Raw genomic sequence first — 26254 nt, forward strand, 5'->3', positions numbered from 1 at the left:
GCCCCTGTTCCTAGGCAAGCATAAGCTTACACCCTTCATGGATCTCTCTTCTTTTCAAACCTGCCTTTGCCAAAGCACCGCTGATAAGCATCAGCTGGTACTTTTAGCTCTGATATTTGTTCTGTTTTGTGTATTTAAAGGGTTTGCATTTTGTGATTTACTCTTTATTTAGAAAAAAATGTATTAGGATTTATTCTCTTTAAATGGGTTTTTCCCTACACTGTGAAATCTTTTAGAGTCAAATATATAATGAGGTTTACATTTGTGTATTGCTAGTTTTATTTTCATGCTTAATTCCCTCCCTTCTTCTAAATTCTAGCTATGGCCAACAGTTAAGTAATTTCCTGAAAGAATGTAGGTACTTTAGTATTGGTCATGAATTTCATAGTTGGTACACTTTAGAGGGACAGCTAGGTGTCAGAGTGGATGACTTGGTCTGAAGTCCAGGAAGTCTCATCTTCCTGAGTCAAATTTATCTCTGACACTTACTAGCTGTGTGACTCTGGGTAAGTCATTTAACCCTTTTTGCCTCCATTTCCTCATCTGTAAAATGATCTGGAGAAGGAAATGGCAAACTACTCCAATATCTTTGACAAGAAAACCTCAAATGGGTTCACAAAAAGTCAGAAATGATTGAACAGCAATAACACACATTCTTTAGAAAGGCTCATCTAGACCACTTTATACCCACTGGAAAATATGAGCATCAAGATCCTTTAGCTTCCTCTTTTCAGGACCAAGAAAATTGAGAGCCAACATGTTAAATGAAGATATTCATTGCCACTCAACTAATCAGAGATCAGAAATTAAACCCAAACATGTTTATTGGCTCCAGTATAGTGCTTCTGATATATACCCTGATAAATGGTCACATAGATTCACCTTAAATACATCCAATGATACAGAGCTCAGTTTTGCAATTTTGATTTGTTACAAATTTCTTTCTTTGTAATAAACCCAAATCTGCCTTCCTACAACTTCTATTCATGATGTAATATAGAAATAATTTATCCTGTGCAAAAACATAGAATTCTTCCATCACTTCAGATGTTTCCACACAGCTATCATGCCATCACCACTCCCTTACTTTTTTGTTTCATATTCGAGATAACTGGAATTCAATTTAATACCAATTTATTGAGGACTTACTGTCTGGGTGATATGATTAAGGTAAAGAATGACTACTATACAAAAGGAGCTAAAAATCTAATAAGAAATATAGGCAGCCTCAGGTGTAAATAAAATACTACAGTTATATAATTGAATTCCACTAAATAACATGGTTTCCATACCTTTTGCCACCCTCAGTAATATTTGGTTTGTCAGTTCCTAGAACTGAATATGCTATTCTAGATGTGTTCTGACCAATGCAGACTACAATGGTACTATTATTTCCTTTAATTTGAAAATAGGCAGACCATAATATACATAGCTTATTGGTCTGGATCAGTGTAGGCATCAGTGTTGACAACTCCTATGGTAGAAATTTCTTTTATCAATACAGCTAGTCAACTTGTCTGCACCTTGATAGTCATAGAGACAGTTGCCTATGAAATAAAAACTTTATAGTTTGATTTCATGATCCCATAGCTCATAAAGTTATCAGAGGAGGAGCTTAAACTTTGCCTGACCCAAAGACCAGCCTTCTGTCTATGTCACCATGCTCCCTTTCTGTGTCACATTTCTATCAGTGGCTTCCAAAATTGCTTTTGCTTGGCTGGAAGACCCAATCTCAATCTTGGCAAAACTTGAAGATGTGGTCAATTAAATGCCCATATCCTTTTCACCTGAACTGTTCTCAAGCTACATTTCTACCTATCAACTATTGTTAGGTTTTATCATGTTGTTTTTTATATATTTTTACATTATTTTAAATTCTCCTATTTTTAAAGCCAGTGAATAAGCTATTTTTCCCATTACTGTCATCATCAGAGAAAGAGTGTGTGTGTGTGTGTGTGTGTATGTGTGTGTGTGTGTGTGTGTGTGTGTGTGTGTGTGTGTGTGTGTGTGTGTGTGTTTCCCCCTCTGGTTTCATTCAGAGTGGTAGCAAAACTATTCAATGGAGTAGATTAAAGGAATCCAAAGTATTGACTCCTGTGTTATATTCCCAGGCATGTCTCAATCCTACTGCAATACATACAGATACTTGCACTGATTATTCTTGCTCAACCAGTTATGATGTCACCTCGCTGAAATATCAAGTCCACATTTCTCTACCTTGTCCACAAGGATAGAATGTTCAATTTTGTAAAAGCCTTTGAGATCCAAATTTACTGTGTTTGCTGCATGAAGTCATCCTGGGAACCCTCTGAGAAATGGGGAGTGAGGGGAAGGACATTTATTTGATCCGATCCTTTATTGTCTCCTTGATCCCTAACCTTCTTCAATGTAACTAATGCAAGTGCTTTTTGTTCCTGTTGTTAGTCCCTGCTATAACCTTTGATCCCTTGAGACTCCTTGGCACTTTCCTAGACCATTACCCTTGTTATGACTGCTTTCTCTTTTCCCATTCTCAAGAAAATAGTCCCCCTCACTCAAGGAACTTACAATTTTTTTTTAAGCAGTTGGGGTTAAGTAACTTGCTCAAGGTTACATGGCCAGGTGTTTCTGGGTGGGTACTAAGTGTCTGAGTCCTGATTCGATCCCAGGTCATCCCAACTCTGGGGCCGGTGCTCTTACTCTCTGTGCTACCTGGCTGCCCCCAGGAGCTTACATTTTAAAAGAGGAAAAAAGCATATTCATAAATAAATCAAAATAAACTGTCTAGAGAGTAAATTTTGAGGTGGAGATTATTAGCAGTTTGGAAAAAATCCCTTTTATAAACTCAGTCTCAAAAGAAGCTAGAGATTCTTAGTAGAGTTGAGGAGGGAGGTCATTCCTGGCATGAGGGACAGCTTGTACACAGGAATGGATGAGGAGGTATCTGAATCCTCAGGTATGATGAGCAGTTACAAGTTGGCCAGTAGTGCTTCATTGTAGAGCTCATGGAAGACAGTCATATGAAAGAAGATTGGAAAGACAGGGAGCGGTCAGATTATGAAGAAGTTTAGATGCCAAAACCGAGAAATTGATATTTGATCTTTGAAGTAATTGCATGACACCGGAGATTAGTCAGAAGGGGGTGATATGATTAGATATGTGCTTTACCACAATAACTTTTGTACTGAAGAGGAGAATGGATTACAGTGAATAAAGACTTATGGGAAGGGGATTTATTAGGTGCCTATGGAAATAGTACAGGAAAAAGGTTGTGAGTAGAAAGAACAGGAACTGTACTAGAGATGATTTCACAGTGGAACCAATTGAAACTGGCAACTGATTATTTATATATAGTAAGAGAGAGATGTCAAGGATGTTGCTGTGAACCTGGGTGCCTGGAAGAATATGGTGCTCTGTTGTAATGGGAATGCAAATTTGGAAGATCTTCCCTGCCCCTAGCTAAAGTGCACCTGAAGCCTGGGGTGGGAGGCTTGTTTTTCAGTAGATACTTCTTGATTGGCCAGTGAGTCAATAAGGTTGTTACATTCTCTGAGCCAGGAGAAGGCTATATAAGCCCAGATGTGTAGCTTTGTTTTGGGGGCTCACTTTGAGAAGTGTTCTGTGATTTGATCTGTATTCTGGGAAGCCGTTGTCCAGGGTCCCCCCAGCTTTGAAAAACCCAGATGTTGACTGGGTATGGATGTAATGGTTGGACAGTTTGGAAATCTGTCTACTTGATCTGTTTCTGTCTTGATAATTCTTCCTGTATGCTTTGAAGTTCGGGGTGCTGACCTTTTTGCCCTGAACAAGGTAAACGATATATGTCTGACTGATTAAAGTAAGCTTGTTAACCCATTTTGAGTTGCTTTCCTTTATCAAAGCAGATCCAAGAACCTGTGTGAGCAGTCACCCTAGGGACTCCAGGGTGCTTGCTGCTACACCTGTATAGTAATTGTGAAGAGAGATAAATGTTTGGGGAAGAAAATAACAAATTCTCTTTTGAATCTGTTGGGTACAAGATTCTGATATGGTGCTGTCCTTAGTTTTTTGGGGACTAGAGGGAGGAGATAGTCGGGGTTAAGTAACTTGCGTAGGGTCACATAGCCACTAAGTGTCTGAGGTCTGATATGAATTGTCCTGGATTTCACCATAATTAGAAAGATTAGTACATTCTTTGGTGTGATTACTCAGTCCTTAAATTAATACTTTCTCCATAGCTTTTATATCACCATCAATTAAAAAAAATCCTCACCTTGTAGCCTAGTGTTTCTGAATTAAAAAAATTTTTTTTTTTACTTTTTTCTGGAGGTGGAGGGGAGGTAGGGCAATTGGGGTTAAGTGACTTGCCCAAAGTCACATGGCTAGTTTTTTTCAAATTAAATGTCTGAGGTGACATTTGAACTCAGGCCCTCCTGATTCCAGGGCTGGTGCTCTATTCACTGAGCCTCCTAGCTGCCCCATGTTTCTGAATTTTTTAACACTCACCTAGACTGGTTCTTTGATGGCAAGATACCTATTCCTTCAAGTATAATTTAATAAAAGCTAACATACCTTCCTGTAGTATATCCTTCAGAAACCCAGAATCACTTGTTTTGATGAGGTTTTGGAGCAATACTTTAGTATAAATTCAGCATTATAGATTGGCACGATGCTTCGATACTTTCCCGGTCTTACTGCTGTGGATATTTCCTGTTCTGCTGACTGTTGCAGCACCTACAGACCTTTTTATCTAGGACTTTAAAAAAATCTTTGAGAGAAGATGTCACCTGCTTGTTTGAAGGTCTCCCGACGTTCTAATATGTCACTTTCGTACATGTATTTAACTCATGTTTTCTGATCATACATGATTACATTGAAATCTTTTACAGTACTTCTGCAGTAAGTTCACATTGTTACTCATGTCTTTCCATCACCTTTTAGGTTACTAGTCATTGGATTCTTTATTGTGATGGAAGTTTTTAGGATCATTCGGTCTATAAAGATCACATGTCATACAACCTAGTGTCTTCCTACCACATAATTCTGAATTTAGTTGATTATTATCTGAGTCCAGATTACATCCAACATATATACACTGTCCTAATACAATGCTATGTTTTCCTGATAAATAATAGAATTTCATACAGTTAGGTTCTTCTCTAGGAGTTCCTTATACCAATGAATCACAGGTCTGGGAAGTGAAAGCACTATAGACAGGGGAAGTGTAGAAGGTACCAAAGAATGGTAGGCTTTATTTATTATGTGATACTATACAAAGGAGCTCTGGAAGAACGAGGAAGTATTATACGGGCAAAGATAATATTTCAGGTATAAGGGACAACATCTTGGCATATAATAATAAGGGCTGGTATCTTAAACAGCCATGGGAAGGGGAAGAAATGTGCATGAGGTGAAGAAATAATAAGATTTTGATCTAAGGAGTCAAAGAGAAGGAGTAAATTCAGTTGTATGACCTACAAGATGCAGGCTAGTCATGTGATTGTCATCTATAGGGAATTTGGAAAAAATGTGACTTTAATTTGGAAGATAAATTTAGTTTTAGGGCCACTGAATATGTGATAATATTGGCACATCCAAGAGGAAATATGCTATAGGCAGTTTGAAATACAGAAGGTTAACATGGGTGAGACATTGGGGGACCAAATCTCTTGACCTCGGCATCATCTCGAAGATGCCAAAGGTAGGAAAGCATCTGTAGTCTTGCAGTGTATGCTAAATTTAGAATGATAACTTTTTGCTTTTCCTTTTAGCATTAGAATCTAGGCCTGCCAAATAAGCTTATCTCTTTCAGAAAAGTTTTTACAATGTCGTATGGATCACCTGTCTAAAGTTCTCATGACCCTTTTTCGAGAGTCAACATTTTGATCATAATGTCTTGACCAGTCTGGTTTAGGTCATTGTTTCTTGCCCCTGAGAAACTGAAGGAGGTTTCTAGGGTATCTGTAATAAGAGCCCTCAATTTTTATTAAGCACGGTTCCCCTGTCACTTAGCTTCTATCACTGTTGGGTGAATAAACTTGCAAAGAGTTATAGTAGATGTTTAAACCTATCCTAGTGAAGGTCAGTAGCTTTTCTGCCTTTTAGAACAGATACTTTAGATAACTTAAATAAGTTAACATAACTGTGTTTGTCAAAGGCCAGACTTGAACAATGATCTTTTTGGCTCCTAGGCCAGCTTGTTATACTTCACTGACTCCAGTATTTTATCATGTTATCTTAATTTCCTTTTTTTTTTTCAATTTTTGAAAATTGATTTTTAAAACCTTAATAACAAAATTCATCATTAGGCTAGAATCTAGTAAGACTGAGTTTTTAACATAGAGCTACTTGAAAAAATCTGAATAATGCCCTTTTCTCTTTCCTACAAGAGCATATAAAAACAAAAGAGCATTTAGGATCCTGAAGAAGTCCTTGTTGCATTTGATTCGATGGGATAATTAAAATTATTATATTGAGAAAATTTCTGTTACATTCAAAAACATCTATACCTGTAGGAGGGAAGTAACCCAAGGCTTGAAGATTACTTCTCATTTTTCTTGGTTCAGTAAGAAATATGAGAAGAATGTGAGGTGATTATTCTCCTGCTATTCTTTTGATGCTTCATAAGTATACATCCAATTGACTAGTTTTCTTCTTTCTTTCCTTGGTATTTTTTCTATTGGTCTATTTCCCATTCAATTTAAATTATATTTATCTTTCCACATAGAACTATTATTGTTTATCCATGGAAAATAAAAAATCACAACCTAGGTTTCCACACTATTCAGCTCTCACTTTATCTTATTTAATAATAAATGTTATCAAGTTATTATTTCTAATAAATCTTAGACATGATTAGGAGAGCAGATTTATTCCAGAATAAAGCGTATGGTACATTCCAACCTAGATATCAATGACTCTGCATTTAGTTTCTTCTTAGTCATTCATGTCACTTTTAGTAGTGTCTTAAGTTTTGCTGGCATATGTAGTAAAACATATCTTCCTATTTAGGGACAAGTCATCCCCAAGGAAGCACAGTACAGGGAACTCAGAAGTTCTTTTCTTCATTTATAAAATTAATCAAGATGCATATATTTTTTCTTTTGCTATTGAGATGTCTGTGTGGAAGTCTAATTTCCATTTCTGTAAAGTCAAGTAGGAATGAAATAAAACAAATCTCAGAAAATCTGAGACTTTTCCTAAAACTTCTCATCATTCACTTATGGACACCTTTGAAGATAAAGTTTTAAAAACCATCTTTGTTTTGATCTTCTGTATCTGGGAAACATATAGTAATTTCCCCTGCATATTCCCTATTACTGTCTTGTTTTCTTTGTTTCTATCTGTATGTTTTGTAGTCTGCTTATGTTGAATGGATAGAAACTTGATAAAATATACAACCCAGTATGTCTATTTAATTTGAAAATTATATAATTTTGTAGAGTTCATGACCTTAATTTGATGACTCCTAGTATTTTATTTGTTAGTAGGCTATCACTAGGCTTTAACTAAGTCACTCTTCTATTTGGGCAAATTGACTTTTTGTTAGCACGGGAGACATTAAAGATTGATGTTGCTTCTTTTGGGAGTTCCTTAAGGTTTCTCTAAATGTTTCTGTTCACTGCATTCGTGAACTCCTTAATCTCAGTAAAGAGGAAAACCTACTAGTACTTTAAGTTTCTTTTTTTTTTTAAGCAATTTAAATAACTTGCTCAAGTTTATCCAACCAGTTATTTCTGGGTGTGGTGCTAAGTATCAGAGCCTGGATTCGATTCCAGGTCATCCCCACTCTGGGGCCGGTGCTCTTACTCACTGAGCTACCTGGCCTCCCCTTAGTTTCTTTTTTAAGAAATTAATTTGTATGCTATGGAAGAAAACTGCTTTGCAGATTCTTTTTATAAGTAATTCAGTATGTCCTAAGTATGTTTAAGGAATGGAAAATTGTCTGCTCTGAAAATAAAAAGTAAAGGAAGATTGCAAATGTTTTGGTTGTCTGGTGACTGATTAGCATAAAATATGTGTTAATTTAAGTTAAAAGTTGCAGCCTCAGCCTCTGAATGCCCTACTTCCTAGGATTTCCCCATTTGATGGCCAGAGTGTCTATTTTGTAGAACTTCTTACACAGTATTAATATGACATTGCCTATAGTGCATCTTTTTAATTAATTTACTTTAATTCATCATGAGATTTTAATTATAACTTTTCTCATATAACAGCAAATTCACAAATGCTTTATTTTGTGGTCCAGTAGCATTTTGCAGTTTAATATATGAAGATAAAATGTAAGTTATAATAAAATGTGATAGTAAAATTTTTTTGTCATTATTGATTCTCCATAGGATACATAAATGTAATTCTGAGTGCACCCCTTGACTGTTAGGAAAAGTTATATTATTACTATATTTTTCTACTAATATGCTTCATCTTTATTATAATTATAAGCATTTTAACTTTATTTTGCTTTTGGAAAGCTTATATGGTCTATAAGAGCAATTTCCTTCAAAACATTTGAAAATTTTGCAATTTTTTTTTGTCTCAGAATTTTTCTATTCATCAACCACTCAAATTTAGCCTAAGTAAACTTTCAGAAATACAGTTAGTCAAAAGAAGTTTTTCTACCCCAGGCTATTGGGTTCTTTGGTCTAATTTTAGATACATGTATGGGTTACTTAAATATGGAGATAACATTAATCTTTGAGTAGCAACAAGTGATGTCTGTAAGGCCAGAAATGTAACATTCTTGAAATCGAAATGTTGTTGTTGGTTATTAGTCAAACAGTTTATGTTCATCACTGGGTAGTAAACCTAACAAGAAATCACTTTCCAAGGGGCCGCCAGGTGGCTCAGCAAGTAAGAGCACCGGCTCCAGTGTCAGGATGACCTGGATCGAATCCCGGGCTCAGATACTCAGCACCACACCCAGAAATAACTGGCCATTTGAGCTTGAGCAAGTTACTTAACCCCGATTGCTTAAAAAAAAAAGAAAAAAGAAATCACTTTCAATCTGCTATGTGATACCATATTCTATTTCAATATGTTTTGCCGTTTTTGGAGAGGACAGACCCAGAGTTACAGGTGTTTTATCTGTTTTACTGTCATTAGCTTAAGGTTAAGGGGAACATTCACATTATTTGTGCCATGGTTCTATTCCCACCCATATTAAGCAAACATGGTTTTTGTTGTTGTTTTGAACAACGCAGCTACTTGAGTTTTATGTTATAAATCACAAAACATTTTGTTTATGCTTCATAAATAATTGTACCAGTCTATAATCCAAAACTTTCTTCTGCTAATAGTATTCTTAAGTTGAAGTTGGTTTGATTGACACCATCCCTTCATATTTACCTATGTTACATCTCTTGGGAAGTTAAATGGATAATATAACTAGTACCTTTAATGAGATTCTAACAAATTCTTAGGGTGAAGGAAGTAAAGGATTAATTGACATCACATAGCAAACAGAAAAGAATTAGATTGGATAGTTTTTGTATTATGAAAAAGAATGTCATTTGGCATGTACAATACAACAGTTTGGAAAGGTTGTCTGTGAACTAGAATATATTGTACTCCTTTAAAAAAAAGTTAAAAACTTGAGGTGACAGAACTTATGGAAGAAGAGCCATTATCTCAGGTAATTTTTATGGGGAAATTTATTCTCTTGGAAACAGAGGAAAGATTTTAAAGTTAATAATATTAGTGGATGTTACTCTTTCCTTCTCTCCATGCTGACAGACAAAGGTGCAAATCTACCAGATATTTCATATTTCTAGTAGAGAATTGACATCAAAAGCAGGATGAAAGGAGGTGGAAGGAAAAAGAGGGAAAGCAGTTCAGTGGTTTCTGACAACCTATAAAATCAGAAAAAAGCCTTTACCCAAAAAATGTAGCCATGTAGAACTCATTAAAAAAAAGTAATCTGTTTACAACATGGGCCAGTCGGCATCCTGAGTGACTGTTTGTTGTTACAATAAGACCCCAGAGGTGCAGATCCTCGGATAGTTTCTAACAAATTTGCATTTTTGAAACAATGGGAAGAGAAAAATAAGAAACAAAAATTGAGGAATTATCAGTCTCTTTGTTAGTTCATTAATTAAGATTAGACAAATCTGGATGCCCTGGATCTCCCCCAAAAAGAAAAAAAAAGAAAGTGGCAAAATTTTTTCTTAAATTTTTGGTTGCTTAGTTAAGACCATAAAGTTGACAGTTTATTTCATCATTACACTACTCAGTATGTTTTCAGTGATTACAAATATCCCCGATAATCTACAAGTTCCCACGATACTTTGAAAGTGAAAAAAAAAAAGTGTTACATGTTCTGGGGTTAAGAGTAGGACCAAAGTGTGAACTTATTTAGTCATCAGCTACAGCAGACACCTCACATGTGCTGCTGACAGAAGAGCCCTAATGACCCCAGGGTTTTGCCTCCTCCTTTTGGGGGTGAAGTGCCTTCATAAGCCAAATATGTGACCTTCATGACATATATAGGAGGCAACTACGGAGTCTCTGCCTTTAATAGGCAAGGTTGAGAGACTACTCTGGAGCCTGTTGGTCATGTTTTCCTTTTTTTTTTTCTCTCTCTTAAACTATGGGTAACAATGGGGTGATGACAGGTCATGAAACTTGGACAGGATATAAGGTCTATGATGATAAGGGTGGATTAGTGTACATCACAGTATGAATTGCCAAGTATGGAGGAAGCTTTCATGTTCACAGTGGACTCTTCTGAAAGATTAGACTTGGAAACTGATTGGCAGACTGTTGTGTTTCTGTAAACAAATCAGTCACATTCCATTCATAAAATGGCAAAAGCATTTTAAATGAAAATATGATATATGTATATGTTATACAATACTTTGTTATAAGGTTAGATAGAAAAGCAAGTTACGTGAGAAAAAATGCACAAAATATTATAGCAATTTGTGTATTTTTTGTTTTCATGTTACTTGCAGTATCACTCAGGAAATTGTTAAATGACTTTCCTCCCCATAGGTTTTCAATACCAAGCTTAAAGGTCTCTAGTTGACAAAAGTCTTTGAGGAAAGTCTTTACCCATTTTGAAGTAAAAAACTAAAATTCCCATTCTAAAACACTAAAAAATTTAAGTATTAATTAAACACAAACCATTTCTTCTTTCACATGTGAATATCTTCTAAAATCAGTCCTTTGAGTCTATTTTTTTTCTTCCCTGTAATCACCAACCTACCTGCACGGGTTGATTTGTATACATTTTTGACTTTTCTGAAAAGGCTTCTGCAATATAAACTTATGATCACCTATGATAATTCACTTTTGCCAGGGTTCATTCTTCCCTTTCTCAGATCTCTTTCTTTAATGATATAACGGTTTCACATTTTACTTGGCAATAGTTCCAACTTCTTTAAACTAAGATGTTCTGTTCACTTGGCTGTTTATGCTTCAGTACCTTATTAAATTCACCAGTTAAACAGAAAATGCAGTATAAATACGTTTCATGAGTCATTTAAGGATTCAGCCAAGAGACATTATAATTGACTTTTGAGTCCATTTTTAGAGCAAACTCTTTCAATACTCTTCTCAACAGGAACACTTCCCCCTGTACTGGAACTGACAAGACTATATGCATTACTTTATTTTGATACTGACATTTAAACAATAAAATAAAGCCATTTAAAACAAATAGTAGTGCTTTAAGTGTCTGGGCTGTCAAGATATCAAATTATATAACTTGGAAAAAATCAGAATTCATTGTTAATGGTATGCACTTAACACAAAGGGTCGCTTGAGTACTCACCAGATATATATTCAGCTACCATGTTGGAGCTAACAGGCTCTATTCCTTTAGATAGAATTGACTATATTCACTTAAATGGACTTGACTCTAGTACAATCACTGTATTCAAATGTCAAAAAAAAGAGAAAGAGGATGTCACAGAGGGTCACAAATTATGTTGGATTTTGACAGATTGTAGCCTTGCTTTACAAGAGCAGTAACATCTCATTTGTCACCGTTTGATCTGTAAGTGCGGGAATGGGAGCGGAAGGCCCTCCATCTCCGCCGCAATTTAATCGCTCTGAGGCCAACTGTGGCTTGGAGTGCCACCTGCCCATGCACCGCACTGCTGATCTGTTTTAATTTAATCGTCCGTCAGCTGGGATGAAAGCATAAATTGTTTCCCTTTGATCTGCAAATGGTGTGTTTTTGCAAAGCAGGGTGTGGAATCAGGGAGATCAGATTCTCAATTTAGTGTACCCTGTACAACGTAGGCTTGGAAAGACTCCGAAGCAATGTTTTCCTGTGTTTGTAAAGCATATGTAATTCTCTACAATACCTTGATGTAAAATCCCCTTTGGAATGAGGGGAGGAATGTTTTAGGGTGATAATGCACGTGACAAATATAATAAAAACTTAGTAACTTTATTTTTTTACATTTTGATCAATAACATACCTTCTTGGTAACTAAAGAAACCTGAAAAGGAATTGCAAATTACTTTGTCCTGTCTTTATCAAAGCAGCTTGTGCCTCCCAGCAACTGACTAAGTGGCTGCTATGACTGAAAGCAGAAAACTAGAACCCACCAGGTTGGGGGAACGGAGACCGAGGGCATGTAATCTGTAGCAGTGGGATTTATCTCTGATGGCAGCGGCTCAGTAAATCATCTATACCATGAATTGGAACAAAGGTGGCCTTGGCACGAAGAGGTGATTTGGGTTTAGTAGTTTTGCCATTTCTGCTGGAAAAAAAGGAAGAACTAAAGCTTCCACAATAGTCCTGTAGCACCTTGGGGGCAACCAAATCTTCAGCAGGATTTGGGAAGTCATTTCTACCACAGCTTCTTTCTTTCTATAAAATTGGATCTAATTGAGCAAATAGTGATAAAGAAAATGCTTATTTTGAAGATGAGAAAGAAGATTCCAGCAATATCATTCTGCTTTACATTCCTAGTGAAAATTCACCATCACCAGCAATTCCATTCCAAGACAACAGACTCTGATAGTGATGATGATCCCCTGGAAGCATTCATGGTTGAAGTAGAAGATCAAGTAGCTTGAGACATGAAGAGACTTGAAGAAAAGGACAAGGAGAAAAAGAAAAAAAAATGCTAAAGGCATTCAAGATGACATTGAAGAGGAAGATGACCAAAAAGCTTATTTTTGATATATGGCAGAAAACCCTATTGCTGGCATGGTTCAAAAAGAGGAAGAAGATCCCTTGAGTATTACACGATGGAACTTCCATTGCACCCTCCAAAAAGGTATTGATCCCCTTCCTCCCATTGATCATTCAAAGACTGACTATCCACCATTTGAAAATTTTTTTTTACAATGAGCATGAAGAGATAACCAACTTCACCCCACAGCAGGTGACAGATCTCTGATGTAAGCTCAATATTCTGGTCTCTGGTGCTGCTCCACCCAGACTAGGAAGTAGTTTTGTTCACTTTGGATTTGATGAGCAACTTAGTACATGCAGCCTACTGCCATCCCATGTCAGCTTGTTCAAGGGTTGCTTAATGAGAGAGATGCAATTGGAATTGCCAAAACAGGCAGTGGGAAGACCGCAGCCTTTATCTGACCAATGCTGATTCACATCATGGATCAAAACGAATTGCTTCTGGGTGGTGGGCCCATTACAGTGGTTGTGTGCCTGAGGAAGCTTTGTCAGCAGATGCATGAAGAATGCAAGCAGTTTGGGATGTGTGGCTGTGCATGGAGGAGGAAGCATGTAGGAGGACAAAAGCCCTCCAAGAATGGCTGCTTGTGGGGCGGCTAGGTGGTGCAGTGAGTAGAACAGTGGCCCTGGAGTCAGGAGGACCTGAGTTCAAATGCGGCCTCAGACACTTAATACAAAAACTAGCCATGTGACCTTGGGCAAGTTACTTAACCCAATTGCCCTCCAAAAAGAAAAAAAAAAGAATGGCTGGTTGTCATCTGTACTCCATTTTGGCTGATTGATCATGTGAAGAAGAAAGCTACAACTCTCCAAAGAGTCTCTTACCTTGTGTTTGATGAGGCTGATTGAATGTTTGACATAGTTTTTGTGTATCAGGTATGATCCATAACTGGCCATGTCCATCCTCATAGAGATTCTTATGTTCAGTGAAGCTTTACATAAAGAGATTGCAAAACTGGCCTGAGACATCCTGATCGACCCTATCCTAGTGGTACATGGGGGGAACATTGGAGAGGCAAATGAAGACATGACCCACAGTGTAGAAATTCTTCACTCTGGCTCACTGGGCATATGATAGAATTCACCACTTCAGGAAGTGTCTTCTTTGTATCTAAGAAAGCCAGTGCTGATGAATTCACTAACAACTTCAGACAGGGAGGACACAATCTGGGGCTGCTCCTTGGGCCATAGATCAAAGGGAAAGGAAGAAGGTCATGTCAGATTTCAAGAAAAAGGGCATCCTGGTTCTTGTGGCTACCGATATTGCAGCCTGTGATTTGGACATTCCTTCCATTAAAGACTGTCATCAGCTATGAGGTGACTCAGAACATTGATAACCATACACACAGAATTGGCTGGTCAGGCAGAGCAGGACTCCCCAAAGACAGCAGTTTTTCTGACAACCTTGTCAGGAACATGGAAGGAGCTATTCAACATGTTAGCAAAAATTTTTGGATGTAGCACTTCAGGGTGCCTGATTTCAGGAAACTCAATTTGATGGAGGGAAGGGAAAAAGCTGAAGGTTGGTGGTGGAGGCCTTGGCCAGAGAGAAAGACCTGGTGTAGATTCAAAGAACATAGACCGTGCAAACAACTGCAACACGGTGAGTAACTATGGGGCCTAAAAGCTCTCCACAGACTGCCTGACTGCAATAAAAGCAACTTTCTAGTAATGGTACAAGAGCCATTTTGTTTCTGCCAGGTTAAGCAGCCAGAAGGCTGGGAACTCTGCTGTTGGGGCAAGTGCGTGGACCAGAGCAGGGAGCTTGAATTCTGACCCAAGTAATTTAACCCAACAGGGCAATTTCAATTCTGACCTTGCCACAGCATCTAAGAGCATCCCATGCTTTGCCAGTGCTAGGAACCTTAGTGGTGTTCCAGGAGGGTATTCACCTACTCGAACCCAGGATCTCAGTAACACAGCCTTTGGGAGCATCAACCAAGAAGGAATTGGTGGTGGCAGTGGTAGTGGGAATAGACAACACCCAGAGAACCAGAATGTAGTGGTCGCCTTAACCATGGAGACAAGTAGTAATGGCCAAGGTAATGTTACACGTCATGGAGATGGTCATCATGGTGATAGATACTGCCATCTGGAAAGCAGTGGCCCACATGCAGATCATCACTGGCACAGACATAGCAGACATGAGAGTGGTTGGTGGTCATCATGGGGAAAGCCAGTTTGGGAGTGATGGTCTGAATGGAGAGAGCAGGAAAGAGGCTTGTGGCCATGAGAGCAGGACAGAGGGCAGGATGGACAGCAAGACAGACTTGAAGACAGACGAGATAACAGTTTGCTTTCCTGTGCTGACCCAGCCAAATGCAAGAAGAATCCATGGGACAGTTAGAGCATGTGTGCAGAAACATGGAATGGAATGAAATGGGTGGAATATATATATATATATATATATATATGTTTTAAAAGAATTTCTTCTTCATAAAATTGCTGTGTCCTAGGGGATAAGTTGGAGCCCACAAATCTGAGATGCAGTAGCCATGGCCTAGAAATAAGACCCGTTTAAAAGAATTTTCCCTTGAAGCTCCTTTGGTCCCCATTGTATGTTGAATCCTCATCCTCATGTTTCAGCAGGGCTCTAGCCACAGAGAGAATTTCTGGTACCTTTTGAGAGATGTAAGAGCAGTTAGTTAGCCATAAATCTGCCCCTGAGATCCTATTTAGGTGTGGAAGGGCCAGTTTAGGTTGTCCTGAAAACTAACTGTGTAGCACAGGTCTGTGTTCTTTAGGATTTTTTTCGTTTGTTGTTGTTTTGTTCTGAACTCTTGACAGATTTTTTTTCTCCACTGGTGGCCAGGTTAGTGTGAGGTGGGCATGTTCTCTGCACACAGTTTTGGATTCCACAGATGATGGCACGCAGGTACAACCTCATAAGTTTCTGACATGGTTGCAGGTGTATACATCGGTAATTTGGGAAGCAGTAGTTTGGTTCCTCATCCAGGAACCTTCACATACATGGGAGATAGCGGGAAGCTCTCCCTGACAAGCTACATCCAGAGTTACATTGATTAGGGAGTATCCTAGAAATTGTTCCCTAGGCCTAAGGTGTTTTAATTAAAAATAAACCTCAGAAGTCTAAAAAATCTGATTTCATTCTATATTACCTTTATTTTTAAAATTTTTGCCACAATTACCTTTTTGCTGTAATGATTTGTTTTCATTTTGTTTATAAAAGTATCCAGAACTGCCAGATTTTGTGACACCTATGAAGGTTTCTTTCAAATATGTACTCCTTTTTGCTTACTCTAATGGGCACAGGTGCTAATAAAATCATAAAACAGAATAGAAGGCCCCAAAGACCAGTTGAATAATACTGTTTATCCCTGGCCCATAGTTTTAGTTGAATTTCCTCTCCTATAATTCCCATTAATGGCTTTCTTAAGAAGTATTTGCATAGGAATCATAAAGCTGCCATGGTCTTTCATTCATTCATTCACTCATTCACTCATTCCACTCTGCTGTGTAAAACTCACAAGCAAACACCGGTGAACTCTTAAGTTAAATAATCTGTACAGTCCTGCTTGTTTCGATTGTGCATCATGGAAGGATATAATCTTAGCCGGGGACAGAAATATAAATAAAGTCAATGATTTTGACACAAGATATATGTGGTTTAAATTCACCTTTAGGCATAGGACCAGACCTATGATTTTACTAATGTAGGGGAAATTCCCCCACCTGTGCAAACTGTCAGTTTCTAACACTTGAAATTTTAGTGTTGCACTGAGAGTGTCTTTTGCTCAGGGTCTCACAGTGAGCATATTTCAGGCAGAACTTGAACCCAGATCATCCTGGTTTAGAAACCAGCTTACTATCCATGATACCAATATCCCTCTCAACCCTCACATGTGACTTCAATACTCTTTTTGGAGTGAATTAATATATTCTTAGACCTCAACACCATCAATAGGGCCAAATAGTAACTGTAAGTTTAGGCATAAGGCATTAGAAAGGTGGTAAGGGGAGTGGGGGGAGGAGAAGGATAAAAGAAGAAATGGAGAGCATAAATTGATCAAAGGGTGGGAGGGAGTAGGCAGGGGAAAGGAAAATACTGAATCCATCTTGAGAAGGGTTGAACTGACACCACTAATGACATCATTTGTCATTTGGTTTTCATTCTTATCTTTCATTGCCTGTTTTGGTTAGGACTTATTTTCTTTATCTTAATTTCTTGGTACCAAGGAGAGATGTTGAACCAAAGCTGAAGTTCTTCATGTTTCTTTTCATTGTAAGCTACTTCAGGACAAAGAATATGTCTACATAGATCACTTGTGATTCCATATATAAACGAGTAGTTTGTTTATTGGTGGCTGATTAATTCATATAGACAATGAGAAGTAATTTGATTTTCTTGTAGCATTTCTATTCACAGCCTTAAAGTGCTCTGTTTTTTTTTCATTTGTTATATTTTGATTCATTCCAAAAAAGCCTCAGAAATCTTAGATTTCCTTCTGACCTAATGCCAAACTTGGTCAAGTCAGAGGTTGGCTTCTCCTGCTATATATAGATAGGTCTCATGAAAGATTGATGCTGCCTTATCATAGAGGAAGGTATACTTTTTTGCTGGCTGGCTTGACACTGGTTCACAAAATATTAAAATATTTCATAACTATTCTCTTTCTGTCAGAAGTTTGTTTTAGAAATTGAGGCAGTTCTTTGAGATTGGTTTAGAGGAAATAGATAACTCAACAGCATATTTTTGCCACATCATAAATGTAAAGTCTTTTAAAGAGAGAGACAGGGTGGTCCTTGTCCCTGGAGGACTTGTTTATAAATTATTCCTTTGGAGATTTTCTAACTGTACCAGTTTAATCCGATGAAAGCTGTTTTGGCACAGTCCCTAACAGACAGGTGATGAATGTCATAAGCAGAGGAAAAAGTAGGTCATTGGTAGCAAACCAAGCAACCATCATCTTAAAACTAAAGGTCAATTCTGCCAACAGTTAGAACACCGTCCTTGTAAATTATAGTATCACTTATAAAAAATGGAAATAGTGCTGGACATGAAGTAAGAAAGACCTGATTCAATCATTTTTCTGATTCGCACCTGCTGTTTGACCATGACAGAACCTTTCTGAGCCTCAGTTTTACTCATCTGTGTGATGGGGATAACAATTGCTACAGTATGTCCCTCAAAGACTGGTTGTAGGGTGGAAATGAGATCTCGCGTGTGGAGACTTTTCTACCTTAAATTGTTATCCATATGCCCATTATCATTATCCTTGAACCTGAAGAAAAGAAAATTAGAATATTTCATGTGTTGCGACCCACTAACTTATAAGTACATGTATAAAGAAATAAATGTTAATAAATGTGGAAATCAATGTTAAAGTTTCAGCTTTTTGACCTCAGTTACTTTTGTTGTCTTCTTCTGTGCCTGATATAATTGTTTTATATACTTAGTAATCACCTGGGAAAAAAAAATCTAGTGGGTAAATTACTTATGAAAGCTTGGACATTTTGAAAGTTAGCTATCTTCATTAGCATCGTCTCAAATTACGCCTCAATGTTGAATAAATTCAAAAACTACATTTAAATAATAATAAAACATAAAATACAAACTGACAGACACCATTAGATTTGTATGTATTTCTTACTTAATTCCTCTTCTACTTTTATTTTAATGATAAAAATTTTGAGAGGAATTGCTACTCTAAATAATGCCAGCAATGATGCTTTCCACCCTTTTCCTCCCTTTATAAGATTATTTTAAGATCATATATACTTACACTTAGAACAGTGTCTGTCCCCAAGATATCCAGTCTTATTAATAGGGTGGGGTCATTTCTGTGAATTCAAACAATTAAGGGATTTAGGATGGTTCTTTACATTCTTTTATGATACAAGACCAGAAATAAATAAACTACCCAGTGTTCATTCTTGCCCTTTTTTAATTGACAAGAAGCAGTACTGTAAGATTGTTATCTATTATTCCTTCTCAGAATCTATGACTGCAAGTAGACACTAACTCTAGACAAGTTCAAGGTGTGACCATCTCAAAGCATCTTCTGAAAGAAAGATGATTACAGCATTGTAGTTTCCTGGAGACAATGTGTAAACATTTAAAGTGTAAACATCAGTATTATAAATGCCGCCGCTATTCCTATTCCTCCCAATGGCGTGTTCAAGTGCATTATGTCCATAGCAACTTGTGAGGGGGTTGAAGCTTAAATCTGTCCACATTTTGTTCTACACATACCAAGAAAGCAGTACATTATTTGCTGTGTAGAATTATTTAGTCAATGATTTACTGAGATTGAAAGAAGAGAAGTTAGAAGAAAATGTCTCAGACCATGTAGATAATAAGAATCTGTACTTAACTTGGAGTTCTTTGATTATAAGGAAAGGGCACACATTTGTCTTCAGTACATATGGATATTTCCCCATTTTTTTCTTGTTCAATTTGTGAACTAAAATAATTTTTTTCTGCTTCATTCATTATAGGCAGTAGCCAGTTAATATCATGTTTCTGTAAAGCTTTGTGAAATTGAATTTAATTATTCGGTTATTGTAATGTTCTTTTGTCATTTCTGTTAATGAATTTTGCAAAGGATCTTGAAACATTTTTAAATTGGTGCTTCTAAAAGTGATCTTTCCAGTTAAAAAGATGGTTTTGGTGCTAGGTAACACTGCTCTGAAAACTTAAAACCACACTGACTATTGGGACATTCTGTAAACTACTGTACTTTACGAGAGTTCATACACTTAAATCACTGGTTATGGTTATTGCTTTGGTGAATCTTAGGTAGCTCTTACAATATTTAAAACTATTTTCCCTTTCTCTTTAGACTTAGGAAATCTGTATATTTTTCTCCTGGAAAGAAGACTAAGATCGGTTTATGATTTGAGTGTCTTATATTAAATATTTGCACAAAATTAAATAGACCCTGGGTAACTATGGACATATCAAAGGTCCTTTTCTTTTTTTTTCCTAAGGGGAACATTTTAAAGAATCTGCTGGGTTTTCTTTTTAAGCAATAAAAAAGATAATATTTTAGTTGATGAAAGATGCAAACATGGTTTCATTGGTTTTCCAAATTCAAATTAAAAGAATAAATATTTCATCAGTGATACTAATTAAAGATTGGTCAAAGATTTGTCTATGTCTCATATAACAAATACCAATCAGAACTGATTAAGAGAAGTAACATTTATTGGACCTACACTGTTGTAGAAGACCTTGATTAATATGAAGTCCATTTCACTAGGCAATGGATATTTTATTATGACAAGATTTTAATACAGCATTATCTTTTTTACCACCTGCTAGGATAGCACTCTGTACTATCTTCTAACTTGGTAAAAATGTAGTTGGGAGAAATAAAAATGTGAATTGTGTTGTTTTGTTTTTTGGCGAGGGGACTACATCACATTTTTACATGACTGTGATCTTTGTACTATTAAAAAAAAATAAACACACTTTTGAAAAATGCATATGATGATTAAGATGATTGTGATTATGCACACTGATTATGGGATCATCACCAGATCATAAATTTAGAGCTTGGAGAGACCCTACACGGCATCGAGTTTTAACCTCTTCTTGTTACAGATGAGGAAACTGAGACTTGATGGGGTTAAGCAAATGTCTGATGTGGAATCAAGTCCAATGCTCTCTCCCTTCTGCCCCTTTGACTCTATATGTCAGGTAACACATTGTGATGTGTTATTAGACTCAAACTTTCTATATGGACTAGTTGCTCTGATAACCAACTAAGTTTAGGATTATGCTTTTGTACTAGTCCACAATTATCATAAAATTCTTAACACTGTTACGAACTTAATAATAAATTTCTTTAACTCTAGTCTAATATGTGTTACTTTAATTCAGTGTTTTAGAATAAGCAAATATGTTGTTTATGTGATTTATTCTTATGTCAAGATCATTATCCCTGTAGGTCACCTTATTTTAAATGTCTTTTTTCCTTTTTCTGTGCCCACTTAATGCTGAAGACAGAATTTCATCTACTATATTAGTAAGCATTTTAATATAATGAAAAAAAAACTCCTGCATTGACTTCTCTCACCACCACACTTAGTATGGATTTTATTATTTGAATAGTTTATAATTTAGTCTGAGACATATTCTGTCCTTTTATTTTTCCCACATAAAACTTGTTGACAAGAAAAGCATGAATAATTATGCACATACTTTATCATCCTGACCCTTAACATCCATTGTTTTATGCAATACCCATACATCTCTATCAGTATTTTTGTTTTCATTTTTAGGCTTTAATTTCAGAACTGTTAAACTCTTAGGCCTTTGGGAAATGTATCTGTCTGTGATAAGGGCAGATAGTTTCTATGCTGCCTCATTTACCTGCATTCAAAACAGTAGCAGCCCTTTATATTTTTATAAAGACAATAAAACCATTGTGGATCAAGTGCTTTTATTATATAATGAGAGTCACTTCTGTGGATGGCCTTTTTCAAAGAATTTCAAAGAATTCCTAGAAGACCTAGAGATAAATCTGAATTTATCTAATGATAAATTACCTTTTTCTGTTACCTAGATGAAAATTCTGGAGTACCATGGCATCTTTCTTCCTCCCCCTACTGGCACACTTGTAGTGCTTATTCCTGTACACACATGCCTATTAACAGCTGTTTTTGCTAGCAAATATACTAAGCAACAAGCAGTTAAAATAATTCTTGGACTGACCTATTCACACTCTCCTTTCTCCAGCTCTCTCTTTCTGTGTATGTGTTACTTACCAGGTACATTAAAATTCACATTTAAATTTCAAATGAGCTAAATACACCATTGCTTTCAAATAAGTGACTGATTTTTGTTCCTCTCATGTTATATTAATATTAATATCATGGAATCTTCTGCACCCTTGCTTTACTTGCTGACTATCTGATAATTGGGTTGGGTGGGAGTACCAGGGGTCATCTTGTTTAGCTTATCTCTGCAAGAGAAAGAGTAGCCAATAATAAGGAAAAGTAGCAATAAAATTGTGGGAGAAAAAAAAATTGAAAAGAAGATTTAATCTATCTCCAATTTGAAACATATCCCAGAGAATCCATGGAGAAAAAGATAAAGTGTGACTATGAGTAAGTTAACTAAACACATTACAGTGTGTGAGAGCAAATGGAGTTAGTCCATTGTACATGTTTAATTTCCTATTAGTCCCTGGCGTTTACTACCACATCTGAGTTGGGGCATCTGTAAATTCAGTTAAATACAGTGTATTGTCTAAACATATCACAGCTCCAATCAGTCACCCTCGCTGCTGATAAGAAGCCTCTTGTATTATTGAATCTACAATGGGGAGGTTCTGCAGGCACCAAGATAACAGCTAGGTATTTCACTTTTAAGTATGATAAAAAAAAAATTTTTTTTTTAGAGAACACGCTAGCTGCTTGGCTTTGCTGTTACGACTCTGACATTTATTACCACTCCTTGATTTGTTTTATACTACCAATGTGAATTTGGTTTTATGTGCATTATATCTTTCATTTTAACCTAAACTCTGTATCTCTAAAGTGAAAAGAGAGAGCATATAGGAGACAGAACATAACCCAAATCATCAGGACAAAAGAATGTATTTTCATTTTACTACGAAGACAACTACAGTTTCTTCAGATACTTCAAAAAAAAAAAAAGTTAACACATTTGATGGGTTTTTCTTTTCATATAATCTATATACTTTGGATAGATACCTAGGTTTTCTTTTAAGGCATGTGTTTTTCAGTTGTTTCAGTCATGTCCAAACTCTTCATGATCCCATTTGAGGTTTTGCTGGCAAAGATACTGGAGCGGTTTTCCATTTCCTTTTCTAGCTTATTTTACAAATGAGGAAACTGAGGCAAACAGGGTTAAGTAACTTGCCCAGGGTCACACAGTCAGCAAGTATCTTAGGCCAGATTTGAACTAAGGAAGATGAGTCTTTCTGACGTTAGGTCTGATGCTCTACCCACTGCACCATCTAGTTTTCTGCCCCTTGAGTCATATACTTCTCTTAAAAGATTTAGTGAATTGTTTATTAGATTCCTTTAGGTCACCCATCCTTTTCAAATCACTTGGACACTACTAATATTGAAGGGGTGGCTTTTATACAATAGCCATGTTGTCCTTCTCAAGTTCTGCACAGAATTTCACGTTCACTTATGTAAATAGACATGATCACACACGTGTATACATACACATTCATCCATACACACACAATTTTTTCACATTTTAGAAACTGCTGTTTTTACCTAATAGACAATCACTCGTTTCTCCCAAGACTCATTTACTGGAAGAGTGTGTGTGTGTGTGTGTGTGTGTGTGTGTGTGTGTGTGTGTTTGTGTAACTCTCTTTCTGTGTGTATATATGTATACATAGGAATTCTGTTCCTCTAAAATCATCTTCCATTATAAGCCATTCTGCAACATAGACTACACTCATTTGCGACTTTTATACTTGGTTTATAATGGAGTGATTTATTTCTTTTGAGAACTCCCCCGTATGCCCAATATTTACATATAGGTGAAACTACAGCTAGGAAATACCTTCATTTGCTTTTATGAGTTTATTTTTCCTGTTTCCCCAACAGATGTTTTACTACAGCTGGTATTTGTTTAGTAAATTGGACTGCATGCCATAAAACTGTGTTCAAATAACATTAAGGATCTGACCAATACCCTTAGAAGCAAAAAAAAAAAAATTCAGCAGTTCAATCTCCATTTCTATTTTGTGGCTAAATTTTTGTGCCTAGCTATGTGTCTTCTCCCAGTTCACATAAAAGTGACAAATGATAGTGTAGAAATAGCAAAACCTGCCCTCTACTGGTCTATGATTCCAAATTTTTCCCCTTGGTTCTGTCTGATAGTGTTGATTGGCAAGCCTCATTTTTGGAATCTGATAATTTTTCACCTAAATTAAGGTGGTTAAATTTTGGGCTATATAGCATTTTTTGTTTGTTTTTCCTGACCCCAAAATTTCATTTAATAGAACTTTTGGGGATGTGTACATAATAGCATATAACAAGCTTAACCTACAGTTTTGTTTTACAGCAAGTTTTGATGACACCATAAAACGAAATGGGGAAAAGAAGTTACATGAAAACTAAGAATTTTCTTGTTCCCTTTCCCTATCCCCTCTAGTTCTGTGCTTTCTAAAAGTGTTGAGGCCGGGGCAGCCAGGTGTCTCAGTGAGTAAGAGCACTGGCCCCAGTGTCGGGATGACCTGGGGATCGAATCTGGGTTCAGATACTTCCATAGCAAATCACTTCTGTTTTGGAAGGAACTTGAATTTTTCCTTCATGGAAATGTGCCAAGTGAGTTGATAGAAGACATCTAGTTGGCTATTTCTCACTTAAAAAAAATTCCTTGAATATTATCAGCATCCCAGAAGAGGTCAATATCCTTGAGTAAGGATTATTTCATTCTTTGTCTTTGCCTCCCCAAAACCCAGTACTGTCTTCCTTTCTTAACAGGTACTTCATAAATGCTTGTCGATTTATCATTTCCTATTCTAACCACATCACTAAAACCCTTCAACAGCAAAAGTAAACATATTTTTGCATATGTAGTTCTTTGTTGGTTAAAGTAATCTTATCCCTGCTCTCTGATACCTTAGGAAGTTCTATAGCTTTTAAAAAACTAAGTTGTTCTAATCACCTAGAACACTGGAAGCATTTTCGTTTTAATTTTTTTTTCTCAGAACATTCCTTTCTCATAATGAATTCAGGAAGTGATTTTTTAACTTGATGGTGTTTCTCCAATGTTAGGGTATAGGAGAGTATTGACCATTTCCCCCAAAGAACTTTAGAGTTTCATTGTGGGACTCTCACGTTCCATGGAATCGTTTGGAGGTATTGGGCTAGGTGAGCAGCCATTCATTGGAAGGGTACTTTGTTCTAGCGGAAGGAGTCGAGTAATAATCCCATTAGTTGCCCCATTTCTACTTTCATGAAAGTGGGCGTCTCCTTTGGGGTTTCGGTTTTTTCCTGTGTAAAATGTGATTATTGGATTAGGTGATGTCTTAAACTCTGCAGCTGTAGATCCATTGCTGTTTTTGAGTGCTTTTATTCAGGGACCTAGGTATACTGGGTGTTTATATCATAGATACATTACATTAGCAAAATGGAAATGCTTATAATCTAATAGGTTAGACCAGTCTAGAAAAAAGTTAATGAAGCTATATACATGTCAATAGAGATTTATTGAGAGAAAATGCCTTCATAATTTCTGCATGTGGTAAAATATGTAGAGGATTGGGATATCTTAATTGGGAAAAACTTCCTGACATAGGTGGGCCCTGAGCTGTACTTGAAAGATAGAACAAAAGTGTGGTATGAATGAAGTAGAGCAAAGTTATTCAAATCAGAGTGTGTGTGTGTGTGTGTGTGTGTGCGTGTGCGTGTGTGTGTGCCTGTGCGTGTGAATTTATACTATTCACTTTTCAGAATCTTTGAATGAGGGATCCTTATTTTATAGTACAGTGAAAATTTAGATTGCATGTTTTGGTAAAACAATGTTCCTATGTCACTATATTGATTATATATGTTAAAAGAGTTTGTAGAGCATTGAACAAGATAGACAGACAGATAGACAAATAGATAGCTAGATAGCTCTGATTCTAGTTCTTTTTGCCATACCATGTTATTTGTTTCTACATGCACAAAAAATTTTGTAAATATTGTCTTGTCAACCACAAAAAATATTTATAATTGTTCTCTAATATTATTACTCAGAAGTTTTAGTTACGTCTCTTGTAACTGAGATATCCTTTCATCCTATGAATAGCTGTGTGACCTTGGAAAAGTCACTTAACCCCAATTACCCTGCCTTCTCCCCTCCAAAAAGCAAAAAAAAAAAAAAAAAAGAAGAAGAAGAAGCAGCTAAGAGCTATGTACTATTGAATTATTCTCAATTATGAGAAAGGAATTGTAGTTCACTGACACTATCACCTACACCCATGGTTCCCCTAAAAATCTCTTATGGATTTAAACAGTCCTCTAAATCCCTGCCATTAGTATGAATAAAGAGTTAACCTACTCTTTGATAATTTCATCACAATATCATCATTAAAATTAAGGACCAAGATTCATTCAAATGCCTCTAAATTGTCACATGAGACCAGGGAATGTACTAGAAAAATTGTAATAGGACAAGAATCACTATGATTCAGTTTTCTC

General features: G+C 36.5%; 1 protein-coding gene and 1 pseudogene across 11 annotated transcripts in view; both read left to right on the top strand.

Moving 5' to 3' along the window:
- Window positions 1–26254, top strand: part of ESRRG (estrogen related receptor gamma) — a 696148-nt gene that overhangs the window by 578280 nt on the left and 91614 nt on the right. The window lies entirely within an intron of this gene.
- LOC138144661 (ATP-dependent RNA helicase DDX42 pseudogene) lies at window positions 11231–15486 on the top strand (annotated as a pseudogene).

The sequence above is a fragment of the Petaurus breviceps genome, unplaced genomic scaffold (assembly GCF_028583685.1).
Source record: "Petaurus breviceps papuanus isolate PSGF00001 unplaced genomic scaffold, PetGlider_PUasm1.0 90702, whole genome shotgun sequence".
Classification (NCBI taxonomy): domain Eukaryota; kingdom Metazoa; phylum Chordata; class Mammalia; order Diprotodontia; family Petauridae; genus Petaurus; species Petaurus breviceps.